Here is a 23,709-nt window from a genome sequence, read left to right as displayed (position 1 = left end):
CTGCCATTTTGACGCCCACTCTTCCAGTCTCGGAAGGTCCTCTTGCAATTTAACTTTGTCATCAGCAAATTTAATTATCTCACTAGTTATTCCTATTTTTAGATCATTAATCAAATATGTTAAAAAGCAGCAGTCCTCTGGGGCATCCCACTATTTAACCTTCCCCATAGAGAAGACTGGAGAAGAGCGGATGTGATCCCTCTCCACAAAAGTGGAAGGAAGAAGTAGGGAACTACAGACTAGTAAGTCTGATTTCGGTGGTAAGTAAATTAATGGAAACACTTTTGAAACAGAGAATCCAGTGGATTACAGGACCCGCGGCAACATGGATTCACTAGAGGCTGGTTTTGTCAGACAAATCTGATCAATTTCTTTGAATGGGTGACAAGAGAATTAGATAGAGGGAGTGTACTTAGATTTTAGCAAAGCCTATGACAGTGTTCCACACAAGCGTCAAATAAACTGAGTGATCTTGGTTTGGGCCCCAAAGTGACAGATGTTTAAATACCTACGTGGCATAAATGTGAATGCGGCAAGTCATAGAAACATGATGTCAAATAAAAGCCAAATGGCCCATCTAGACTGCCCATCCAAAGTAACCATTATCTCTGTCTCATTTGAAAGGAAGCTATAGAATGAGAGGGCATAGGATGAAGTTAAGAGGCTCCGGAGTAATCTAAGGAAATACTTTTTTTTACAGAAAAGATGGTAGATGCGTGGAACAATCTCCAGGAAGAGGTGGTGGAGACACTGTGTCTGAATTCATGAAAGCCTGGGATAGGCACATGGGATCTCTTAGGGAAGATGGGCAGACTGGATTGGGATTGGTCATTTGGTCTTTATCTACCATCATGTTTCTATGAGAATATTGAAGAAACAAAGATATCTTGGAGAGTTGATGTCCAAGATGAGGGCTTTATTCAAATAAATAAACAAATCCATGTAAAACCTGTGAAATATCTGGTCCTTGTTTCGACAATGTGGTCCTAAATGCAGGCATGTGGATTAAATAATCAACGTAAATGCTCATCGCTGCGGAAATGCACTTTTCACGATCGAGTGCATCTTCACAGCGTTGAGCATTTATGTTCATTATTTAATCCACATGCCTGCATTTAGGACCATATAGGGACCCCTGAAGACCACCACATTGTTGAAACACGGACCGTTTTGGGTCCAGATGTTTCCCAGAGGTTCAGGCCTTAGACATTTTTACGTGGATTATTTATTTGTTTGAATAAAGTTCTCATCTTGGACACTGGCTCTCCACAATTTCTTTGTTTCTTCGATATTACTTTCTGTGGAGGGACCAGGGTCAATTTTCTTGTAGGTCTATGAGAATATTGACCATTTAACCCTACTCTGTTTTCTTTCAGACAGATCTTAATCTATCCATTATAGGACGTTACCTCTTACTCCATGACTTTCTAATTTCCTCAGAAGTCTTTCATGAGGTACTTTGTCAAATGCCTTTTGAAAGTCCAGATACACAATATCAACCGGTTCACCTTTATTCCCATGCTTATTCACTCCCTTCAAAAAAATGCAGTAGATTGGTGAGGCAAATCCATGTTGGCTTTCTCTCATTAATTCATGCTTACGCATATGTTCTGTCATTTTGTTCTTTATAATAGTCTCGTCCATTTTGCCCAGCACCAATGTCCAACTCTAGAACCCTTTTTAAAAATCAATGTTAAATTGGCCAACCTCCAGTCTTCCGGTGCTGGATTTTAAAGATATTTACAAATCACTAATAGCTCCATAGGAGGTGGCCTAAAGGGGTTGACCAAACAGAATCTTAAGCCACTCCTAGAGCATCCCAGAATGCACTAGGAGAGAGGCCTAAGAACCCAGTTGCCGAGGGGCCTTAAGCACCTGGGCCATTCAGGACCTTAAGGTCCCTCCCCAGTGTATCCTAAGATACACCGGGAAGGGGCAGGCCCGCCATTCAGTTGGATTCAGAGACCTAAAAAGTCTCTGGATATTAGTGCTGCCCGATTCCCGATTCGAATCGGTTCACTGATTCACTTCGGGTGAATTGATTCGAATAGATTAAAAAAAAAAAAAAAAAAAATCGGCTTCCCGATTCGGCTGACCCTTGCCCCCTAAAGCAGGAGCGGCAGCGCTGCTCTTGCTGGCCGACTGCACCTGCTTTAGAAGCCGAGGGGGGAGCCTCAGCCGGTTAGTGCTGCTGTCCGGTTCCCCCCCCATGGCGTCCAGCTTCCCCTCCCCGCATCTCGCTTCCCCCCACCCACCCCGGCATCTCGCTTCCCCCTCTGGCCTCCCCGGAATCTCGCTTCCCCCCTGGCCTCCCCGCACCGGTGTTTACCTTAACGAAGCAGCCTGCAGCAAGATCGCGATGCCAGCAATCTTTGCACTGCTTCGGAGCTGTTTCCTCCGCCGCAGTCCCGCCCCCTCCTCTGATGTTAGAGGAGGGGCGGGACCGTGGCGGAGGAAACAGCTCCGAAGCAGTGCAAAGATCGCTGGCATTGCGATCTTGCTGCAGGCTGCTACGTTAAGGTAAACGCCGGTGCGGGGAGGCCGGTGGGGTGAGCAGTCCTTCGGGGTGGGGCGGTCAGGCCTTCGGGGTGGGGTGGGCAGGCCTTCGGGGTGGACAGGACTTCAAGGGAGGGAGACAGGCCTTCGGGGGGATGCAGGCCTTCAAGGGGGGGGGGACAGGCCTTCAGGGGTGGGATGCAGGCAGGCCTTCAGGGGTGGGATGCAGGCCTTCAAGGGGAGGGGACTGGCCTTCAAGGGGGACAGGCAGGCCTTTAGGGGTGGGATGAAGGCAGGCTTTTAGGGGTGGGATGCAGGCAGGCCTTCAGGGGTGGGATGCAGGCAGGCCTTCAGGGGTGGGATGCAGGCAGGCCTTCAGGGGTGGGATGCAGGCAGGCCTTCAGGGGTGGGATGCAGGCAGGCCTTCAAGGGAGGGGACAGACCTTCAAGGGACGCCTTCGGGGGAGGGATGCAGGCCTTCAAGGGGAGGGACAGGCCTTCAGTACATGGAGGGAGGGAAGGGGGGGCTTCAAAGAGACGTGCATATGCCGTACTTTGGGGGGGAAGAAATAATGGGTCTGAAAATAGAGGAGAGGGAGAGAGATGATGGACCATGGGATTTAGGGATGAAAGTTACAGAAAGGGAGATATGCTGGATGAAAGGGTAGTTAAGAAAAAGTGGATCTGTGGAGGGAGACAATAAAAAGGAAAGATGCCAGACCTCCAGGGGAGGGAAGGGAAACGGAAGGGGAGGACAGGGATGGCAGATGGATGGTTAGCACACAGAAAGAAGGAGACCCTGGCAAGCAAGACAACCAGAGCCTGGGACCAACAAGATTTGAATAATGATCAGATAACAAAAGGTAGAAAAACTAATTTCATATTGTTTTGTGATTACAATATGTCAGATTTGAAACGTGTATCCTGCCAGAGCTGGTGTTAGACCGCAAACGTGAGCTAGGATTTAACAGAGAGAGGAAAAGTCTTTTTTGTTTATACCACAGCGCCAGTGTGGTTAGGAGAAGCCAAAGGGGGTGAAAAAGCTATAAAATAAACCCACCAGGATGTTTGAAAAAAACACCCAATTGGGCAGGAAAATCGAATTGAAAAACCAATTCAATAGGCTGAATTTGAATCAAAATTTTTTTTCCTGAATCGGGAAGCACTACTGGATATGTGTAAAAACCCATTCAGTGGGATTCAGAGGCCTAAAAAAGTCTCTGGATATGTCTAAAAACACTTGTCTTTTAGGTTGTCAAAATGCCAAGTTGGGTGGGTTTTTAGATGTATTTTTGTTCTGATCATGAGTTCCATAATATTTAGAGACTTCTTGCAGTTATCTAACAGTGATGGCTAATGCCAGAGCTCTTGAGTTAGCTACACAAAAAAGCTAGATTGTTGAAATCACAAAAAGTAGGTGGCTTGTATAGCCTGAGCCATGAATGACCAGTTAAATCTATAATTAATAGTTATGCAGAGTAGAACAAGCAGCTAGTGAGCCACCATAACCAGTGAAGGCAGTCTACTGAAAGAGCCGTGCGCCATAAGTAGGTGCATTAAGAAATGTGTTGTGTACCTGCTGTAGCTAGAGCTATAAATGTGGCTGCCAAAGCCATCGCTAAAGTAGAAGTTGGAGGTGGCTGTGAAGCCGTATCCATACAGGTGTCCACAGTAGCTGGTGCCATAGAGGTAACTGTGGTAAGTTTATTTATTTATTTTAAAAATTTAAGCACCGTCTAAAACTAAACGGTTTACATACACAGTGTTAAAATAACGACAAGATACAAACAAATACATAGTAAAATAGTCCTCTAATAAAAGTAGAATTACATACAATCCTCAAGAAAATACCATAGAGTGAATAGCAGGGCTCTTAGATAATTCATCAATTTTAATGGAGATAATTTAAAAAAGGCCAGTCTCCTATTTCCAACAGTAGCCGACCCAGGTTACAAGTACAGTAAAACCTTGGATTGGAAGTAACTTGGTTTGCAAGTGTTTTGTAAAACAAGCAAAACATTTTATTAAATTTTAACTTGATATACAAGCAATGTCTTGCAATACAAGTATATACAGTATATGTACATCACAACTGAGCCGATGGTTCTTCTCTCTCTGGCACTGCAAGAGTATAGTGACTGTTCTAAACAAGCAAAGTCTTGTAATACGAGTACCGTATTTTCACATAGATAACGCGCACCCATGTAAAACGTGCACACGGGTATAGCGCCCGAAAAACACAAATTTATGTACAGAAATTTTTATATACCGCGCACACCCGTATACCGCGTGTGCTGCCCAACTCTCCTTTCGCCCGCCCCGACTCTCCTCTGGCCGCCCCGACTCTCCTCTCCCCCTTGAAGTCCTCTCCTCTCCCCAACTCCCCGACAATATCGGGCCAGGAGGGAGCCCAAGTCCTCCTGGCCCTCCCCCCCCCCGCTAGTTGTTCGGGCCAGGAGGGAGCCCAAACCCTCCTGGCCACGGCAACCCCCTACTCCCACCCCGCACTACATTACGGGCAGGAGGGATCCCAGGCCCTCCTGCCCTAGACGCAAACCCCCTTCCTCCCAACGACCGCCCCCCCCAAGAACCTCCGACCGCCCCCCCCCAGCCGACCCGCGACCCCCCTGGCCGACCCCCCACGACACCCCCACCCCCCTTCCCCGTACCTTTGGTTTAGTTGGCCGGACAACGCGCAAGGGTGTGCGCGGTATGTAAAAACCACGTATAACGCGCGCGTTATATGCGAGAAAATACGGTACATACAGTATACACGTCACATCATCACAACTGAGCTGATGGTTCGTCTCTCTCTGATGCTGCGGGAGTGTAGTGACTTCTATACGAGCGAGGTCTTGCAATACTTTATCTGCCATCATCTACTATGTTACTATGTATTAAAGTTTTTGAGTTGTGGAACAAATCGTCTGAGTTTCCATTATTTCCTATGGGGAAATTCACTTTGATATACGAGTGCTTTGGATTACAAGCATGCTTCTGGAACAAATTATGCTCACAAACCAAGGTTTTACTTTATCTGCCAGAAACCCACATAGTAACAACATTCCGTGCCACCGACCCTTAGATCTGTCTCAATAACAGATTTAGGACTTTTCCTCCAGATACGCTAACCGCTGTTACATCCTCTGGGAATGCGTTCCAGAGCTCACCTAATCTCTAACTGAAAACTTGAGCGCTACATACATAAAGCACAGTTACTTACCGTAACAGGTGTTATCCAGGGACAGCAGGCAGATATTCTTTACGCATGGGTGACGTCACCGACGGAGCCCACGGTACGGACCTTTTTACTAGAAAGTTCTAGTTGGCCGCACCGCGCGTGCGCGAGTGCCTTCCCGCCCGACGGAGGAGTGCGTGGTCCCCAGTTAGTATAAGCCAGCTAAGAAGCCAACCCGGGGAGGAGGGTGGGACGTAAGAATATCTGCCTGCTGTCCCTGGATAACACCTGTTACGGTAAGTAACTGTGCTTTATCCCAGGACAAGCAGGCAGCATATTCTTTACGCATGGGTGACCTCCAAGCTAACAAAGAGGGAGGAGGGATGGTTGGCCATTAGGAAAATAAATTCTGAAGTACAGATTGGCCGAAGTGCCCATCCCGTCTGGAGAAAGCATCCAGACAGTAGTGAGTAGTGAATGTGTGAACTGAGGACCAGGTGGCCGCCTTGCAGATTTCCTCAATGGGTGTGGAACGGAGGAAAGCAACAGAAGCGGCCATAGCTCTTACCCTGTGGGCCGTGACAGCACCGTCTAGTGACAGACCGGCCCGAGCGTAACAGAACGCGATGCAAGCTGCAAGCCAGTTGGATAGCGTCCGTTTAGAGACCGGTCGACCCAAACGATTTGGGTCGAAGGTCAGGAAGAGCTGAGGGGACAAGCGGTGAGCCCTTGTACGATCAAGATAGTAAGCCAGGGCACGCTTGCAGTCAAGACTGTGCAATGCCTGTTCTCCGGGATGTGAATGAGGTTTCGGGAAGAAAACAGGCAACACAATGGACTGGTTGAGGTGAAAAGCTGAGACCACCTTAGGGAGGAACTTTGGATGGGTGCGTAGAACCACCTTGTCATGGTGAAAAATAGTGAACGGTGGATCGGCAACCAGTGCATGAAGCTCACTAACCCTCCTGGCAGAGGTGATGGCAATGAGGAAAAGAACCTTCCATGTCAGAAATTTGAGCGAAGTTGTGGCAAGCGGCTCAAAGGGAGGTTTCATGAGGGCAGATAAAACCACATTCAGGTCCCAGACGACCGGAGGAGGCTTCAGAGGTGGTTTGATGTTGAAGAGGCCCCTCATGAATCGGGAAACCAGAGGGTGAGCCGTGAGAGGTTTTCCTAAGACAGGTTCATGAAAAGCCGTGATGGCACTGAGATGGACTCTGATAGAGGTAGACTTGAGGCCTGCATTGGACAGGGAGAGCAAGTAGTCCAGAACAGTTTCCACCGCTAAAGAGGTGGGATTGTGATGATGACGGAGGCACCAAGAGGAGAACCTGGTCCACTTCTGATGGTAACATTGAAGGGTTGCCGGTTTCCTGGAGGCGTCCAAAATGAGACGGACAGGCTGAGACAGATTTCCTGAAGAGGTCAGCCCGAGAGAAACCAAGCTGTCAGGTGGAGCGAAGACAGATTGGGATGTAGTAGAGACTGATGTTGCTGTGTAAGTAGAGTAGGAAACACAGGCAGAGGAATGGGATCCCTGGAGCTGAGCTGAAGCAGGAGGGAGAACCAGTGTTGACGAGGCCACCGGGGAGCTATGAGGATCATGGTGGCTCCGTCCCTGCGGAGTTTGGATAAAGTCCGCAACATCAGAGGTAGAGGAGGAAAGGCATAGAGGAACCGATCCGTCCAGTCGAGAAGGAATGCATCCGGGGCCAGACGATGAGGAGAGAAGAGTCTGGAGCAGAACTGGGGCAGCTGATGGTTGTGAGGAGCTGCGAATAGGTCCACCTGCGGAGTGCCCCAGCGAGCAAAGATGGAGTGGAGCGTGGGAGGGTCCAAAGTCCACTCGTGAGGTTGAAGGATGCGGCTGAGATTGTCGGCCAGGGAGTTCTGTTCGCCCTGGATGTAGACAGCCTTGAGGAAGAGACTGCGGGCCGTGGCCCAGGTCCAAATGCGAAGAGCCTCCTGACAAAGGAGGCGAGATCCGGTGCCGCCCTGTTTGTTGATGTAGTACATGGCAACTTGGTTGTCCGTGCACAGGAGCAGAACCTGAGGGCAAAGAAGGTGCTGGAAGGCCTTGAGAGCATAGAACATGGCTCGTAGTTCCAGGAAATTGATGTGATGAAGACGCTCCTGCGGGGTCCAAAGACCTTGGGTGCGTAGGTCTCCCAGGTGAGCTCCCCATGCATAAGGGGAGGCATCCGTGGTGATGGTCATGGAATGCGGGGGCAGATGAAAAAGAAGGCCCCTGGAAAGATTTGAGGAGTTCAACCACCATTGTAGAGATTGCTGAAGAGACGATGTCACAGAGATGGGATGAGAAAGAAGATTCGAGGTCTGCGACCATTGGTTGGCCAGAGTCCATTGAGGTGTCCTGAGGTGGAGTCGTGCCAGGGGAAGCACATGCACCGTCGAGGCCATGTGGCCCAGGAGGACCATCATCTGTCTGGCAGAGATGGAGTGATGAAGGAGCACCTGACGACACAGGCGGAGCAGGTTCCGCTGACGGTCGGAGGGGAGAAACGCCCTCATCAGTGTGGTGTCGAGAACTGCTCCAATGAACTGAAGGCGCTGCGTGGGAAGCAGATGCGACTTGGGGTAGTTGATCTCGAACCCCAGGAGGTGGAGGAGAGAGATGGTATGATGAGTGGCTTGTAGCACAAGCGGAGACGTAGGTGCTTTCACCAACCAATCGTCCAAGTAGGGAAACACCTGGAGGTTGTGAGACCTGAGGAAGGCCGCCGCCACAATGAGGCATTTGGTGAACACCCTGGGTGATGAAGCGAGGCCAAAAGGTAGCACTTTGTACTGATAATGGCGATGGTGCACCTGGAATCTTAGGTAGCGACGTGAAGCTGGATTGATTGGTATGTGAGTGTAGGCCTCTTTGAGGTCCAGGGAACATAGCCAGTCGTTCTGAGAGAGATGAGGGTAAAGCGTGGCAAGGGAGAGCATTCTGAACTTCTCCTTGACAAGACATTTGTTGAGGTCCCTGAGATCGAGAATGGGACGTAGGTCTCCTGTCTTTTTTGGAACCAGAAAGTAACGGGAGTAGAATCCCCGGCCCCTTTGTTCCAGAGGTACTTCTTCGATGGCATTGAGGAGAAGGAGGGATTGGACCTCCCTCAGGAGGAGGGGGGTTTGAGTTGAAAGAGAAGCAGACTCTACGGGAGGATTGTCCGGTGGAAGAGTCTGGAAGTTGAGAGAGTAGCCGTGGCGGATGATGTTGAGGACCCACTGGTCCGATGTGATGACCTCCCAACGGCTGAGAAAAATGTGGAGCCTGCCTCCGATTGGTTGAGGGAGAGGCAATGAGGGTGGAAGACTGGCTAAGCCCTGGAGAGAGGAGTCAAAAGGGCTGAGAAGGTTTGGCAGGAGGAAGAGGCTTGGCAGGTTGATTAGACTGTGCACGAGCCTGGTTGTGGTGTTGTTGGCGAGCCCGCCTAGGTTGCTGTGAAGGCGGGTTAAGCGGCCTAGCGGAGAACCTGCGCTGGTATGAAGACTGTGGTTTGTAAGGCCGAGCAGGAGGGGCCTTCTTTTTTGGTTTAATGAGAGTATCCCATCGGGTCTCATGGGCGGAGAGTTTTTGTGTGGTGGTATCCAGAGACTCTCCGAACAATTCGTCTCCCATACATGGGGCGTTGGCTAGTCGGTCCTGATGGTTGACATCCAGATCAGAGACCCTGAGCCAGGCCAGGCGGCGCATGGCCACAGCGATGGCAGATGCACGAGAGGTGAGCTCAAAGGAGTCATAGATGGAGCGCACCATAAATTTTCTAAGTTGAAGCAGGCTGGAGATGTGCTGCTGGAATAGTGGAACCTTGTGCTCCGGCATGTACTTTTGCATGGCGGAGAGTTGCATTACCAGATGTTTCAGGTAGAATGAAAAGTGGAAAGAGTAATTGTTTGCCCTGTTGGCAAGCATGGCATTCTGGTAGAGCCGCTTGCCAAACTTGTCCATAGTTTTGCCCTCCCTGCCAGGAGGGGTAGAGGCATATACACTGGAGCCTTGAGTCTTTTTTAAAGTGGACTCAACCAGGAGAGATTCATGGGGCAGCTGGGGTTTATCAAATCCTGGGATTGGGATAACCCTGTAAAGGCTATCCAGTTTACGGGGTGCCCCAGGGACAGTTAATGGATTTTCCCAATTTTTATAAAAAGTTTCCCGTAGGATGTCATGCACGGGTAACTTCAGGAACTCCTTAGGAGGTTGATCGAAATCTAATGCCTCCAGGAAAGCTTGTGACTTCTTGGAATCAGATTCCAGAGGCAAAGATAAGGCCCCCGATAACTCCCTGAGGAATTTTGAAAAAGAAGATTGCTCAGGTTTAGATGTGGTATCGGGGGCCGAGGGCTCTTCGTCCGACGACGATGCATCCTCCTCGGTACCGAGGGGAGATTCCTCCCAGAGGTCCGGGTCTCTGACATCGGTGTGTGCGTGCCGAGAGACTGGAGTGGAAGGTTCGGTATGATGAGCTTTAGACCGAGACTTGCCTGAGCGTACCGAGACGGCACCGGGGGATGAAGACCTGTGTCTGTCCCGGTCCCGGGAAGAATGGTGCCGGTCAGGTTCGCGGGAAGACCGTTGTTCCGCTCGGTCCCGAGGAGGATCGGATGTCGTCAGAGCTACGGCCTCGGCATGGGCATGGATATGCGGTGCCGAGAGAATGGGCATGGAGGGGTCCATAGGTACCGATGGTGTGGATACCGGTTGGACGGTGTGGGGCTCGGGCCGGTCTGGTACCGAAAGCAGCGGTGCCAGGATAGAGGGCAAGAGCTGTTTAAGTTGCTTTTGGAGTTGTTCCTGCAACTTATCCTGGAGGATGGCCGCAATGCGGTCATCCAGGGTTGGCACCGGAACCACTTTTTTCTGCTTTGGTTCCATGGGTGCCGCTCTACGCTCCGGCGATGAGGCGGCCGATGACGAGGCACTCACCGATATCGGAGCGGAGCGCTTTTTAGTTCGGCGTGGAGCCGAAAGAGCCGGTGTCGCCACCGAGGTGGGAGGGCGCTCAAGGGTGGAAGGCTTCTTAGCCGGCTTACCTGGCGCCGGTGGCGCCGATGTAATGTCAGGCGGTGTTGAGGTGGTCGGTGCCGACTTCGATGGTGCCGCAGTTGAAGAAGTCGAGTCCATAGTCGGGCCGGTGCCGAACAGCAGACTTTGCTGGATTTGGCGATTCTTCAAAGTGCGTTTTTTAAGAGTGGCACAGCGGGTGCACGAGTCCGCCCGATGCTCCGGTCCCAAACACTGTAAACACCAATTGTGTGGGTCAGTGAGGGAGATCGGGCGTGCACACCGCTGGCACTTCTTAAAACCGGGCTGCGGGGGCATGAATGTGAACACGGCCTCCGCAAAATCAAACCCCGAGGCCTGGATCGTGACAACAGGCCCCGCCGGGGCAAAGACAAAAAACGAAACGAAAAGAAAATATTTTTTTTTTTTTTTTTTGGAAATGAAATAAAAAAGAACCCGAAGGTAAATAAAACGAAAAAAGAACGCGAGCGGGAAGGCAAAAAGAGGATTTCAATCGGAGTTGAAAAACGCACGTCTTCTTCGCTCCGCGGAAACGAAGAAACTGGGGACCACGCTCTCCTCCGTCGGGCGGGAAGGCACTCGCGCACGCGCGGTGCGGCCAACTAGAACTTTCTAGTAAAAAGGTCCGTACCGTGGGCTCCGTCGGTGACGTCACCCATGCGTAAAGAATATGCTGCCTGCTTGTCCTGGGATAATCTGGGTATTTGTGCTTACCGAGGTATGTTGGCAGCCACCAGTCTGCATCAGGGACCTTCAAATGGATATGTGATGACCCTTCACTGGCCTTCTGTTTTTGCACCTGAAAATATAAAACACAAAGAGGAACAGGGTCTGCTCCACATAGTTCAATTCATTCACATCAACATTTGTCTCTTGCTTAAACAGTACTGACGACACAGAAAGAGGCAGTTCCAGTTTAGAACAAGGCAATGATCTTCCATGACTAGGAAGGGACACTGCCATGTTTCCGCAGGTCCCATGGATTCATGGGTAGAAAGGGGGACCGTATTGACCAGGATCAACGCCCAGCACTCATTTTCCTGGAAGGATTAACCATTCAGGAATGAATGACAATTTTTATTTGAAGTCCATGGGGGGTGGAAAGCAGGGCCTTCTGGTCTTACTCTACTGTCTGAACACTGCCAAAGGGCACAGTGGCTTTGTCCCAGGGTATGCAAAGAAGTAACCCCCTCACTCTGTACTCTCTAGAAACAAAGCAACATTGCCTTTGAATATACACCAAAATGACCCTCTCACTCTGCCTCTGCCACCCCCAGGCATAACAAGCAATGACCACACAATGGCATGGAAGAGCATGAATAATCTGGCCATTCAGATCCATTAGCCCTCGGACCAGTGCATTCTCCCACCTGTTTGAGAAGGGTTACACATCTCTCATTAGCACATTCAGTAGCAGCCAACGCAGGAACAGAGAGACCAGCATCAAAGCACAGGAGTCTGCAAAAGACCAACAGAGAGAAAAACTCCTCAGGAAACTGCTAGTAGAACCCATGGTTTTAAGAAAGGTTTGGACAAGTTCCTGGAGGAATAGGCCATAGTCTGTTATTTAGAAAGACATGGGGGAAGCCACTGGTTGCCCTGCATTGGTAGCATGGAATATTGCTACTCCTTGGGTTTTGGCCACCGTGAGAATGGGCTACTGGGCTTGATGGACCATTGGTCTAACCCAGTAAGGCTATTCTTATGTTCTTAAGGGTCAACACTGGACCTGGGTCATACAAATGGGCACATTTATGCTTTTCTTCACACAAATGGAGAAAATGTTTGTAATGTTCAAGTGCATGTGTGATGCTGGACAAAATGCTGATGAAATAACTGTTTCAACCGATTTCCAAAAATAAAACCAACACCTCACATCCCCCCCCCCACCCCCTGAATATGTACATCTTGGACCGCATTTGAAAAAGCTCTTGAACACCTGACTGGCTGATGATCACCACTACAAAAAAAGCAATAAATCTTTGCTTGAAAAGTAAATTTGGGGGTGGTGGTGATTTAACTGGATATGAAAGTTCCTACCTGGTTAAACCATGCTAACTTAGCCCCCTTTTACGAAGCCATATTAGGCTTTTTTTCAATCGCCAGCAACGGTGGTATAAGTTCCGATGCGAATAGAAATTCGTATGAATGTTGGAGCTAATATGGCCACGGCTGGCGATAAAAGAAAGCCTAACACGGCTTCATAAAAGGAACCCTTAGTCTAGCACCAACATTCAGTGACACAACCAGATGCGATACACATTCTCTTGCATCCTAGTCATCAATTTCTGCAGTGTTGGAAACTATTGCAGACTGGCTCATGGTAAATAAGCTCAAGGCTAACTCTCAAAAGACAGCAGTCTTACTTTTTTTCCTCAAAAAATCTACCAGAAAACACTTTATGAAAGGAGTCCCTCTACAATTTTCATCTAAAAAGCAGTTACTTACCGTAACAGGTGTTATCCAGGGACAGCAGGCAGCTATTCTCAAATATGGGTGACGTCATTGACGGAGCCCGGATGCGGATGCCTTGCAAGCAGACTTGCTTGAAGAAATTCAAAGTTTTGAGTCGCCCTCACTGCACATAGAAACATAGAAGATGATGGCAGAAAAGGGCCATAATCCCATCAAGTCTGCCCACTCCAATGACCTACCCCCCCTTGATTTTAACCCCCCTAGAGATCCCACATGTGTATCCCATTTCCTCTTAAAATCCGGCACGTTGCTAGCCTCAATCACCTGACGCGGAAGATTATTCCAATGATCAACCACCCATTTGGTGAAGAAATACTTCCTGGTGTCGCCATGAAATTTCCCACCCCCGATTTTCAGCGGATGCCCTCTTGTGGCCGAGGGACCTTTAAGAAAGAAAATATCATCCTCCACCTCAATACAGCCCGTGATATATTTAAACGTCTCTATCATGTCTCCTCTCTCTTTCTACGTTCCTTGCAATTTATTCAGCCTTTCCTCATACGGGGGATCTTTGAGTCCCGAGACCATCTTGGTGGCCATTTGTTGAACCGACTCAACTCTCAGCACATCTTTTTGGTAATGTGGCCTCCAGAATTGTACACAATATTCCAGATGAGGCCTCACCATGGATCTGTACAACAGAATTATGACCTCGGGCTTATGGCTGTCGAAACTTCTACGGATACAGCCCATGATTTGTCTAGCCCTGGATGAAGCTTTCTCCACTTGATTGGCAGTCTTCATGTCATCGTTAATGATCACCCCCGTCACATTGTCACTAAATACATGATACACTTTTACATCTCTCTTAAGGAAGTTCGCCATTTCAACTAACTATCATCTATTTGCATGCATCCCTGAAAGTTCTAATTCCCTCTCTCTATCCATTTCATCATTTCAGTTGAAGTAGTTTGAGAAAAGGATAGTCTTTATCCCATATTTCCCCTGCCCTCCTTTCCTCTAAGGCAGTAGTCCCCAACCCTGTCCTGGAGGACCACCAGGCCAATTGGGTTTTCAGGCTAGCCCTAATGAATATGCATGATAGATTTGCATATAATGGAAGTGACAGGCATGCAAATCTGCTTCATGTATATTCATTAGGGCTAGCCTAAAAACCCGATTGGCCTGGTGGTCCTCCAGGACAGGGTTGGGGACCACTGCTCTAAGGTATACATATTGAGGGCTTTCAGTCTCTCCTCATAGGTCTTTAGGTGCAAACCTCCTACCATTTTCGTTGTCCTCCTCTGGACCGCTTCAAGTCTTCTTATGTCCTTTGCCAGATACGATCTCCAAAATTGAACACAATACTCCAAGTGCGGCCTCACCAATGATCTGTACAGGAGCATCAACACCTTCTTTCTTCCACTAGTTACGCCTCTCTCTATACAGCCTAGCATCCTTCTGGCAATAGCCACCGCCTTGTCACACTGTCCTTTGCCTTTAGATCTTCAGACTCTATCCCCAAAGGTCCCTCTCCCCATCCATGCATACAAGCTAATAATGATGTCCTCAGTTCCCTGATGTGATGTGCAGCAGCTAGACAGAGGTTTACTCATGCAATTAGTACGTGCTCTAAGCTGTATAAAGCATGCCAGTGATGAGAGGGCCCTCTCTAAAGTTGAAAGGGAATAGATTCCGTACAAACGTAAGGAAGTTCTTCTTTACCCAGAGAGTGGTGGAAAACTGGAACGCAGCTTCACGTCTCACTGCTGCGTGAGAACCTCCCAGCACATATGGCTCCTTCTGATTTCTAATGCATTACTCTGCACTTCTGTGCATTGAATTTTAGTTGCCAGATATTAGACCATTCCTCTAACTTTTGCAGATCCTTGCAGATAAAATGAGGCCTCACCATGGATCTGTACAACGGCATTATAACTTTGGGCTTCCGGCTGATAAAACTTCTATGGATACAACCCATCATTTGTCTTGCCTTTGATGAAGCCTTCTCCACTTGATTGGCAGTATTCATGTCTTCGCTAATGATCACCCCCAAATCACATTCTGCCTTAGTCCTAGCTAAGGTCTCACCATTTAGTGTGTAAGTTCTGCACGGATTCCTGCTGCCAAGGTGCATGACCTTACATTTTTTAGCATTGAAGCTTAGCTGCCAAGTCGAGGACCAATATTCCAATAGAAGTAGGTTCTGCGTCATACTGTCTGGCAAAGTGCTCTTACTTATGTTGCATAGTTTGCCATCATCGGCGAATAATGTGATTTTACCCTGAAGCCCGTTAGTCAGATCTCCTACGAATATGTTGAAAATGATCGGGCCTAAGACCGAGTCCTGCAGTACTCCACTGGTCACCTCCGACGTTTTTGAAGGGGCACCGTTCACCACCACTCTCTGAAGTCTACCGTTTAGCCAATCATTGACCCATGCAGTTAATGTTTCTCCCAGTCCTATTGATTTCATCTTGCTCAATAGTCTGCAGTGTGGGACGCTATCAAAAGCTTTACTAAAGTCCAAGTACACGACGTCTAGGGACTCCCCCACATCCAGCTTCCTTGTTACCCAGTCAAAGAAGCTAATTAAATTGGATTGGTAGGACCTTTCCTTGGTAAATCCATGTTGGCAGGGATCCCGTAGATTCTTCTCGTCCAGGATTGTATCTAATTTATGCTTAATTAGTGTTTCCATGAGTTTACTCACTATGGATGTGAGACTCACCGGTCTGTAATTCTCAGCTTCTGTCCTGCAGCCCTTTTTGTGGAGTGGGATGACATTAGCTGTTTTCCAGTCCAAGGGGACTCTTCCCGTACTCAAGGAAACATTGAAGAGCACGAATACCAGCTCTGCCAGGACATCACACAGCTCTCTAAGCACCCTTGGGTGTAGATTGTCCGGTCCCATGGCTTTGTTCACTTTGAGTCTTGATAGTTCGCAGTAGACGCTGCTGGGTGTAAACTCGAAATTCCAGAACGGGTCTTCTGAGCTTTGCCTGGCTTACAACTGTGGACCGGACCTCGGTACCTCGCAGGTAAAGACTGAGCAGAAGTATTCGTTTAGTAGTTCGGCTTTATCGGAATCTGATTCTGCATAAGTCCCGTCTGCTTTCCTAAGGCGTACTATCCCATCTGTGTTTCTTTTCCTATCACTGATGTACCTGAAGAAGGATTTATCCCCTTTCTTAATGTCCTTTGCTAGATTCTCTTCTATTCGAAGCTTGGCCTCTCTGACTGCCATTTTGACAGCTTTGGACCTGGCCAGATAGTCTTCTTTTGCCTCTCCTCTTCCTGATTGTTTGTAGGAAACAAATGTTTTTTTCTTTTTTTTAACGAGGTCCGAGATTTCTGTAGTGAACCACTGGGGTCTGTTATTTCTCCGTCGTTTACTTACTGTTTTTATCTGATCTGTTTTACTGATTTGTTGCTTCAGGGTAGATTTCAGGTTTGACCACATAGCCTCTACATTATTGGTTTCAGCTTGGTCTTGCAGCGCCCGACGGACGAAATCTCCCATGCGTTTGAAGTCAGTGCCCCGAAAGTTGAGGACCTTTGTTGTTGTGTTTGATCTGGTGAAACCTTTCCTAAGGTTGAACCAAACCATGTTATGGTCGCTGGAGGCCAGTGAATCACCTACCGAAACTTCCGATAAGCTTTCTCCGTTGGTGAGTACCAAGTCCAGTATTGCCTGGTCCCTAGTGGGCTCCAAAACCAACTGTTTGAGCCGTGCACCCTTTAAGGAGGTTAACAACCTTCTGCTGCCACTGGTTGTTGCGGAAAGTGCGTTCCAATCTGCATCGGGCATATTGAAGTCCCCTAACAGTACTGTGTCCCCATGCAAAGTGATGTTTTCTATGTCTTCGATTAATTCCATATCCTTGTCTTCCTGTTGTCTTGGAGGTCTGTATACCACACTAAGATACAGGCATTTTTCGTTTCCTCTAGCCAGGTTCACATGCGCGAGTGCCTTCCCGCCCAGCGCAGGGCGCGTCTCCTCAGTTCAGATGGCTAGCAGAGAAGCCAACCAGGGGAGGTGGGTGGGTTGTGAGAATAGCTGCCTGCTGTCCCTGGATAACACCTGTTACGGTAAGTAATTGTGCTTTATCCCAGGACAAGTAGGCAGCCTATTCTCACATATGGGTGACCTCCAAGCTAACCAGAATGGGATGGTGGGAATGTTGGCAATTTAGGAGAATAAATTTTGTAATACTGTTTGGCCAAACTGTCCATCCTGTCTGGAGAAAGTATCCAGACAATAGTGAGACGTAAAAGTATGAACCGAGGACCAAGTAGCAGCCTTGTAAATCTCCTCAATAGGTGTAGATCTGAGGAAAGCTACTTAAGCTGCCATTGTTCTGATTTTATGGGCTGTGACTTTACTGTGTAGGGGTAATCCAGCCTGGGCATAGCAGAATGAGTTGGAGATGGTACGCTTAGAAATAGGATGTTCCAACTTATTTGGATCAAAGGAGACAAAAAGTTGAGGAGCAGTTCTGTATGGTTTGGTGCGTTCCAAATAGAAGGCCAAAGCACGTTTACAGTTCAGAGTATGAAGAACTACTTCTCCAGGATGAGAATGAGGCTTCAGAAAGAACACTGGAAAACAATAGATTGATTGAGATGAAATTCCGATACCACTTTAGGAAGGAATTTTGGATGAGTATGGAGGACCACCTTGTCATGATGAAACACTGTGAAAGGTGGATCAGCAACTAAAGCTTGCAGCTCACTGACTCATCGAGCAGAAGTGAGGGCAATGAGAAACACTACTTTCCAAGTGAGATACTTGAGATGAGCCTTGTCAATTGGTTCAAATGGAGGCTTCATCAGTTGAGCGAGGACAACATTGAGGTCCCAAACCACAGGAGGCAGTTTGAGAGGAGGTTTGACATTGAAAAGTCCTTTCATTAATCTGGAAACCACCGGATGAGCAGAGAGTGGTTTCCCTTCGATAGGCTGATGGAAAGCTGCAATTGCACTGAGATGGACTCGGATCGATGTAGATTTGAGGCCAGAAGCCGATAAGTGCAAAAGATAATCCAAAACAGAAGATAAGGAATGTTGGGGCTCCTTATCATGAGAAAAACACCACGTAGAAAATCTAGTCCATTTTTGGTGATAGCATTGTCTAGTGGTAGGTTTCCTATAAGCCTCTAAAATGTCTGACAGGTTGAGAAAACTGCAGAGGAGTCATGTTGAGAGGTACCAAGCTGTCAGGTGTAGAGACTGCAGGTTGGGATGAAGCAGAGATCCCTGACTCTGTGTAAGCAGAGATGGAAAAACTGGTAGAAGGTATGGCTCCCTGCTGCTGAGTTGAAGTAGAAGGGAGAGGAAGAGATTCTGCCATTCCAGGAGAAAAGCATCTGCCTCGAGGCGATGAGGACAATATATCCTGGAGCAGAACTGAGGCAATTTGTAGTTGTGGGGAGCTGCAAAGAGGTCTATTTGAGGCGTTCCCCACTGCAAAAAAATGTGATGAAGAGGCGAGGAACGGAGTGTCCATTCATGAGGTTGCAGAAGACGACTCAAGGTGTACGCCAAGCAATTTTTCACCCCTTGGATGTAGACAGCTTTGAAGAAGGTGTTGTGGCGGATAGCCCAGTCCCAAACCTTCAGAGCTTCTTGACAAAGGAAGGCAGATCCCGTCCCTCCCTGTTTGTTGACATAATACATGGCGACTTGGTTGTCTGTGCGAATGAGGACTACCTGGTCGTGAAGAAGATGTTGGAAAGAGTTGAGAGCCTTGAGGATTGCTCTGAGTTCCAACAGATTGATATGACACTGACGATCCATACTGGTCCAGTGGCCTTGTCTACGGAGACCATCGAGATGAGCGCCCCAAGCATAGGTTGAAGAATCAGTCATGAGGACCTTCTGATGGGGGGGGGGGATTTGAAAAAGCAAGCCTCTGGAGAGATTGGAAGAGAGCATCCACCAACGGAGAGACTGCTTCAATGAAAGAGTGACTGTTATGTGTCGAGAAAGTGGGTCACAAACCTGCATCCATTGAGATGCCAGGGTCCACTGAGGAATTCTGAGGTGAAGTCTGGCAAAAGGAGTCACGTGTACTGTGGAGGCCATGTGACCCAGAAGTACCATCATGTGTCTTGTTGAGATTGAAGAGCGGGAAGACATTGTATGACAGAGTTGAAGAAGAGCTTCCAGACGTTGTTGTGGAAGGAATGCTCTGAGTTGGATAGTATCCAGAATAGCGCCGATGAATTGTAGATTCTGTGAGAGCTGAAGTTGAGATTTGGGAAAGTTGATTTCGAATCCCAAACTTTGTAGGAACCAGGTAGTCCGTTGGGTCGCTACAATAACCCCTTGAGATGTTGAATCTTTGATGAGCCAGTCATCGAGGTAGGGAAATACTTGAAGACCATGGTTCCTCAGAGCTGCTGCTACCACTACCAGGCACTTGGTGAACACTCTGGGAGATGAAGCCAGGCCGAATGTCAGCACTCTGTATTGATAATGCAGATTCCCCACCCGAAATCTGAGATATTGCCAGGAGGCCGGATGAATGGGAATATGAGTGTAGGCTTCCTCGAGATCTAGAGAGCATAACCAGTTGTTCTGCTCGAGAAGGGGATAAAGGGATGCCAGGGACAACATTCAAAATTTTTCTTTGACTAAAAATTTGTTGAGAGCCCCGAGATCCAGAATGGGCCGCAGATCGCCCGTCTTCTTCAGAACAAGTAACGGGAGTAAAAACCCCTGTTCTGCTGTTCCAGAGGAACTGGTTCAATGGCATGGAGACGAAGCAGAGCTTGAGCTTCCTGAAGAAGAAGGGCGGTCTGGGAAGGATTGGAATGATACTCTCTTGGAGGAAACTCTGGTGGAATCTGAGTGAAATTAAGAGAGTATCCTTCTCTGATGATGGTCAGTACCCAGAGGTTGGATGTAATTGCCATCCATCGGTGGTAAAAATGATGAAGACAGAAGTCAAGAGACAGAACGGTGGAGGTTATGCTCTGTTTTAAACAGTCAAAAAGGCTGAGTAGCCTTAGGTGCAGCAGAAGGTTGAGGTTTTTGTTGCTTCTGAGGCTGTGGTTTTTTAAGAGGAGGGCGATTGTAAGGAGCTGTCCTTGGAGCAAAACGTCGTTGATAGATAGGAGCAGGATGTGTAGGTTTGGCAGGAGCTGGCTTTGGCTTAGGTCTGACAATAGAAGCAAATGATTTTTCATGTTCAGACAATTTCTTGGTGGTTGCCTCAATAGATTCATCAAAGAGGTCATTGCCTGCACAAGGAATATTAGCCAAGTGATCCTGAAGATTAGGGTCCATGTCAATGGTACGAAGCCAGGCAAGGCGGTGCATAGCTATAGAGCAAGCAGCTGCTCTATAGCTCAAAGACAACTCAAAGGCATCATAAGATGACTGGAAGAGATGTAATCGGAGTTGTGATAAAGAAGCAAGAACTTCCTGAAATTCAAAGTGCTTTTGAGTATCCAAATAATTCAAGAATTTTGGTAATAGAGTGATGAGGAACTCAAAATAAGTAATAAAATGAAAATTATAATTGAGGACTGTAGAGGACATTATGGCATTTTGATAGATGCAACGTCCAAATTTATCCATAGTTTTCCCTTCCCTTCCAAGAGGAACAGTGGCATAAACCTTGGAAGGATGGGACCTCTTCAACAGGACTCGACAAGCAGGGATTGATGAGATAACTGTGAGTTATCAAACCCTTTGCGATGTGCAGTTTTATACCTAGAATCCAATTTGCCTGAACAGCCGGTATGGTATAAGGGGTCTCTAGGCATCGACCAAAAATCTGAGACAAAAGTTTGTGAAGAGGAAGCTTAAGTGACTCTGCCGGAGGCTGAGGGAGATGCATGGCTTTGAGGTATTCCTTAGAATATTTGGAACCAGCATCTAATTGAAGATCCAAGTCAACAGCCATCTGACGAAGAAAAGATGAGAAAGATAGCTGATCCGCCAATGCTTTGCCTCTAGAAGGACTCGAGGATGTCGAAGCAGTCTGGGTCGAAGATGAAGCTTCGGCAGGAAAAAAGGCATCAAAGAATATGGAGACTTGGACGAAGCAATCGAAACCGCTGCATCCTCGAGGTGCGGAAGTGGAGACCTCGAGCGAGGAGTCGGCGGTCTTAGTCGAAGTAGGAGTAGATTGAGGCTTAGTTGAAGAGGGACGTTCTTTAGAAGAAGAACTATGCTGGGAAGTATGCCTCTATGAAGGCCTCGATCGCCGGTGAGAACGATGCTTGGAAGCAGATCTCAAAGATCGAGGAGACTTCACCTCGGAGACAAAAGTAGCCGATGCCACCAAAGAATGGATAGGGATGGAGGCTGTAGATCGAAGCTCCAGAGGCTTGGTGGAGGAAACTCGATGCACTCCCAAAGACTCTGCTCCTTGTAAAGAGTGCGAGGATTCCTGCTGAGGCACTTGCAAAGATTCTGCTCCTTGTTTCGTGTGCTTAGATGCCAGACCAGACACTCGCAGAGACTCTGCTCCCTGAAAAGAGTGCGTAAGCTCAGACTGAGGCAAAGGAAGCTGCTCGACCTCTTGGGAGTCTGCTGAATGCCCAGGCTGGATGAGAGGAAGAAGCTTCGGTCCCATATTAGTAAGGAACTGAATGAATTGCTTCTCCAACATGGTCTGGAAAGAAGCCGGCAAGGATGGATCCGCGTCTGAAACTGGACCACCTGCTTTGGCTGGAGGTTCCACCGAGGCAGTGTAAATGTGCTTCGACTTGGAAATCTTAGGCACTTTAAGCACCACCGTTGGAACTTTCTGCTGAGCTATCTGACCTGAGGCAACAGGGGAAGATACAGCAGATGTGGTCGAAGAGAGAGCCGCTGCAAACAACGAAGGTCTGAAGAGGCTCGAGGTGGAAGCAGTAGAAGCAGGAGTCTCGGTCGAAGGCACCTTCGAAGTTGAGGGATCGGAGGAAGAATCCATCCCGAACATCTCTACCAAAAGATGACGACGTTTAAGGGCTCGAGGTTGAAGAGTAGCACAGCGCTCGCACGACTTCGGGTGATGTTCTGGCCCAAGGCACTTGAAGCACCGACTGTGTGGGTCCATAAGGGAAATCGCGCACTTCGGGACATAGAAGGAAAAACAGCCGCCACAAAATCGAAGCCCTTGGGCTGGGGTCGAGCGGCCTGCCCCAGCAGACGGACAGAAGATTGAAAAATTTTTTTTTTAACTAGAAATAAAAGAAATAAAGGAAGAACAGCGATTCGTGAAGAAACAAATACAAACCGTGGTTCAGAGAAGGCACGAAGTAACAAAGTTAAATGCAGAGAGTCAAAGACGGACTTCTCGGCTCCATGGAAAACTGAGAACTGAGGAGACGCGCCCTACGCTGGGCGGGAAGGCACTCGCGCATGCGCGGTGCGGTCGAGTTAAAACTTCTGGTTTCTTCAAGCAAGTCTGCTTGCGAGGCTTCCGCATCCGGGTTCCGTTGGTGATGTCACCCATATGTGAGAATAGGCTGCCTGCTTGTCCTGGGATAACCAAAATTCTGGATGTAACAATAGATAACACTCTAGTTTTCATTCACATATCTCCATATCTACATTTTCAGAAAGCTTTTGATAAAGTTCCTCACGAGAGGCTCCTGAGAAAATTAAAGTGTCATGGGATAGGTGGCAAAGTTCAATTGTGGATAAGGAATTGGTTAAAGGATAGAAAACAGAGGGTAGGGTTAAATGGTCATTTTTCTTAATGAAGAAGAGTAAGCAGTGGAGTGCCGTAGTGGACTATACTGGGACCAGTGCTATTTAACTTATTTATAAAGGATTTGGAAATTGGAACGATGAGTGGGGTGATTAAATTTACAGGTGACACTAAACTGTTCAAAGTTGTTAAAACACATGTGGATTGTGAAAAATTGAGGGCGGACCTTAGGAAATTGGAAGACTGGGCGTCCAAATGGCAGATGAAATTTAATGTGGACAAATGCAAAGCGATGCACATTGGGAAGAATAACCTGCATCACAGTTACCGGATGCTAGGGCCACCATGGGGATTAGCGCCCAAGAAAAAGATCTGGGTGTCATTGTAGACAATACGTTGAAACCTACCACCCAATGTATGGAGGCGGCCAAAAAAGCAAACAGGATGCTGGGAATTACTAAAAAAGGGATGTCATAACGCCCCTGTATCGCTCCATGGTGTGACCTCATTTGGAGTATTGCGTTCAATTATGGTCTTCTTATCTCAAGAAAGATATAGTGGCGCTAGAAAAGGTTCAAAGAAGAGCAACCAAGATGGTAAAGGGGATGGAACTCCTCTTGAAGGAGGAAAGATTAAAAAGGTTAGGGTTCTTTAGCTTGGAAAAGACAGCTGAGGGGAGATATGATTGAAGGTTTGGCCAAGTTCCTGGAGGAAAAGTCCATAGTCTGTTATTGAGAAAGACATGGGGGAATGCTGCTACTCTTTGGGGATTCCACATGGAATGTTGCTACTCTTTGGGGGTTCTAGAATCTTTTGTTAGTCTTTGGGGTTCCGGAATGTTGCCACTCTTTGGGTTTTTGCCAGGTACTAGGGACATGGATTGACCACCTTGAGGACAGGCTACTTGGCTGGACGGACCGTTGGTCTGAC

At 48.0% G+C, this 23,709-nt stretch overlaps 1 protein-coding gene across 3 annotated transcripts in view; it reads right to left on the bottom strand.

The window, feature by feature from the left end:
* Positions 1-23,709, bottom strand: part of LOC117357396 — a 57,407-nt gene that overhangs the window by 13,803 nt on the left and 19,895 nt on the right. For 2 of the 3 annotated variants that reach the window (XM_033937909.1, XM_033937918.1), the window contains exons 2-3: positions 12,080-12,167; positions 11,424-11,508 (exon numbers count right to left, since the gene is read on the bottom strand). The gene's annotated coding sequence lies outside the window, so the exon portion shown is untranslated. Of the gene's footprint in view, positions 1-11,423; positions 11,509-12,079; positions 12,168-13,157; positions 13,179-23,709 lie in introns of those variants that run through there. The other variant, XM_033937926.1, reaches the window with a different exon arrangement.

This window comes from Geotrypetes seraphini, chromosome 1 (genome assembly GCF_902459505.1).
Source record: "Geotrypetes seraphini chromosome 1, aGeoSer1.1, whole genome shotgun sequence".
In the NCBI taxonomy this organism is placed as follows: Eukaryota; Metazoa; Chordata; class Amphibia; order Gymnophiona; family Dermophiidae; genus Geotrypetes; species Geotrypetes seraphini.
The sequence above is the reverse complement of the archived record's forward strand: the minus strand, read 5'-3'. Positions and strand labels throughout refer to the sequence as shown.